The sequence below is a fragment of the Balaenoptera physalus genome, assembly GCF_965194825.1.
Source record: "Balaenoptera physalus genome assembly, chromosome: X".
NCBI lineage: Eukaryota > Metazoa > Chordata > Mammalia > Artiodactyla > Balaenopteridae > Balaenoptera > Balaenoptera physalus.
In genome coordinates this window covers 36,022,155-36,025,620 of record NC_138903.1, presented here as the reverse complement: position 1 = coordinate 36,025,620, position 3,466 = coordinate 36,022,155, and positions in this window count along the sequence as shown.

Below are 3,466 nucleotides of genomic sequence, written 5' to 3'. Positions count from 1 at the left end.
TTAGAGAGCAGACCAAGTGCCCGACAGGAAGATTTATAAAAGACCTGTGCCTAAAGGCATGGCGATTTTGAACTCCGGGGGTAATTACAAAAGAAATCCACATTTTCCAGAAAGATAAAAAATAGTAACCTAGCGTGAAACACCTCAGCTGGAAAGCTAGAAGACAATGTTGCATTTTCTTCAAAGTTCTGAGGGAAGATTATTTTGAGATTTGAATTCCATACTTAACATCAGCCAGGGTCCAACCAGGGAAAGAGGGACCAGGGGCTGCATCTCTTCGGAGGCAGGAACGTCAAGTTTCTCCCTTTCTCCTGCCTTCTCACCTCCTGCCAATGCCTCCTATTGGCAGAACCTACGAGAAAGGCAGCTGGGAAACGTCGTTTGCTGTCTCCCAGCCCCAGCAGTACACAGCTGAGTTTCCAAGGGCGGGTAGAGTGCTGAGACAAGTAAGTATTCAAGTGTGGGAGCATGTGAAGGATGTTTTCGGGTGAGTGAATGTGCGGGAAGGTGGCCTCTGAATGTTGTCTCATCAGAGGTTGAGATGCGGTGGAGGTGTCGGATCTTCCCTGGGAAAATACTTGACCCCGATCCCAGCGCCTTTCCCCTTTTAGCAAAGAAGGGTGAGCCCAGCAGTGTTCCGGGACCCCTCTCCTGGTAGCACCCCACCTGGGCCTCCTGTGCTCTCGTTCTGGCCTCTGGCTCTTTGGTGCCCACTTCCCAGCCAGCCTCTCTGGCCCTGCCCTGTGCTCTCCCCATCACAACCTGCTCTGGGCTGACCAGAGCTACATCATTTGCCATTTAATTTGCACTTTCATAGGAAATAATAGATTAACCAAAGGAACGAAGCACTGACTTTAGACTTTCAGGCTATTTATGGCCAGTGGAAGGGAGGGAGGGCTATTTCGGGACTTCGCAAATTGTTCCAGAGAGGCCACAGTTTTATATAAGCATTTCCAGGGAGGAGAGTCATGCAAAGACAAGAGAGAAATGGAGGTTGGTGGAGAGCTGGTTAGGGAAGGGTGGGGACGGTGCAGGCCCTCTGGATGCCACCTGATGGAAACCACCTTAAAAAGGATCTTAAGAAGCTCAGGTAATAAAGACACGGATTTCCCAAATGTGCCAGGTATTGCCTACCCCCGACCATTCTTCTCTTTTCCTTACTTCTTGTCTTAGTCTACTCAGGCTGCCATAGCAAAGTGCCACAGACCAGGTGGCTTAAACAAGCAGCAATTTATTTTCTTACAGTTTGCCAAGTCCAAGGTCAAGGTGGTGGCACCTTGGCAGGGCTGGTTTCATTTTGAGATCTCTCTCCATGGCTTGTAGATGGTCACCTTCTCTCTGTGTCTTCACGTGGTCTTCCTTCTGTATGTTGTCTGTGTCCTGACGGCGTCTTCTTCTAAGGACACCAGTCAGATTGGATTAGGGCCAGCTCTAATGACCCCATTTAACTTAATCACTTCTTTAAAGACCCTATCTCCAAATACAGTCATACTCTGAAGCACTGGGAGTTAGGACTTTAACATATGAATTGTAGGAAGACACAATAAGCCCATAACATTCATAGAGCTCCGATTTTATGGACGATGGCAATGTACCCAGCTAAAAACATAGATTTGCCAGGCTCGATTGTAGCTACCGGTCAATGAAATGTTAAGCTGGAGTTCTTGGGTGGGATTTCTGGAAAGCTCTTTAGAAGGGAGGCCGAATCAGCTTGGGAACCCCCTCCTGCCCTTTCTCTTTACCCTGCCTGAAATTCTGATGTGATGGCTGGAGGTCCAGTGGCCACCTTAAGAGCATGGGGTGATGGTAACCCCCTCAGAATGAAAAAGAAAAGGGCTGGGTCCTTGGTGGCTGTATGGAGTAGCCGTACCAGCCCTGGATGGCCCATCTCTGGACTGATATTACAGGAGAGAAAAAGAAATCCCTCTCTTTTTGAAGCCACCAGTTTTCAGGCCTGTGTTACTGCAGTTGAACATAATATCTAATTGTCAGGGCAATAAGTACTTTCATTGTCCAGTCCTAGAAACGTGTTCCCTGCAGCTTGACAGGGCAATCTGTAAGGTTGGGCCTGGCTGGAGGAGAAGCAGGTTGGGGAAACCGTGTCTCCGCCACTGATGGAAAAGAGACAGAGAGCGACGCTCCGCGCGGATGACTCCGTAGCTGAGAAATTGGCAGGCGGCGTTAGGCCCTCTGAGGATCTCGAAACAGACGGTGTTTGAAGTGGGGTGGGGATGCCATCCTGCGTCTTCTGAGAAGCACCTGAGGATAAAAGCTCTGGAAGCTGAGGTGTCTGTAAAAGTGACATGCCGAGAATCACTGAATGGCTGTGAAGGCTCCTCAGGTCCTTTATGTTCCCTCTGCGTAGAGCAGGAGGCCCCTCCGCTTAGGCAGACGTTGTCCTACTCTCGAGGGGTCAGTGTGAGTGGCGTTCGTCTGGTGGGGTGTCACCGGTGGGGAGGGAGGGCTGTCGCCGCACGGAGCACGTGGGCAAGGCTTTCAGCGGCATCTTCTCCCTGGGCATGCACTCAACATACCAAATGAACCTGAAGCTGGGATTCGTACATGACAGCAGGGAGATAAGCAGGGAAGAAAAGGCACATGAGGGGGATGATGAATATTCTATTTGTGACATTTTTCCTGTATTCAGTCAAATAGAAGAAAGTGTTCAAATAACGAGCAGTCACTTTGGTGGCTAGTGTGGCAGTTCCTTGGTAACGCGGCACTTAACTCGCTCCCTTCTGAGGAGGGGCGGCCTTTCGTGGGGTGCTGGGGGCAGGTGGGGCGGGGGCGTAAGAGTGGGAACAAGGTAGAGATTCTGGGAGAACGTTCCACGCCCACGTCTGCCCCTGATTTTTGCTGGAGGGGCTCCCTGGGCCTCTTTCGCTCTGATCTTCCTCCCATGGAAGGAATGGAAAGGAAGCTCTTCTGCGGTGGGTGGGAGGAACCAGATGGGGCCCTGGTGTGTGAGGGGGATATGAGTCCTAGGGATGGATACAGGGGTGCCCAGTCCTGGGCCTGACCCCTGGCCCTGACCCCTGGTCTGTTCCTGCTTTGCCACAAAGGCACACACGCCAGCTGTGAGTTGTTTTGGGGGGGGGTCTGTCTTAGCTTGGATGAAGGAGTTGATTCGTGATGGGGGTAGGTATGAGAGAGAAGGAAAGGAAGTCGACACGGAATGTGGTACAATGAGCAGATGAGCGCTGGGGGCCATCGGGGCTCAGCCCCACTGAGGACCTCTAAGAGACAACGTAAAGCTTGCTCACAGGGTGAGAGGCACGAGCCACCAATTCCGTCCAGCAGCAGGAGTGCCAACACTGCAGCCCTTCAATTTCCCTAGCACGCAGCCCAAGCGTGCTCCCGTGCACAGGAAAAGCCCTCGGGCAGAGCTGCAGGCGTCTTCAGTAAAACACTGGTGGTGTGGGATCAGTCAGCGCCAAGGGGTACGGATGGGGCGTGGGGAGTGACT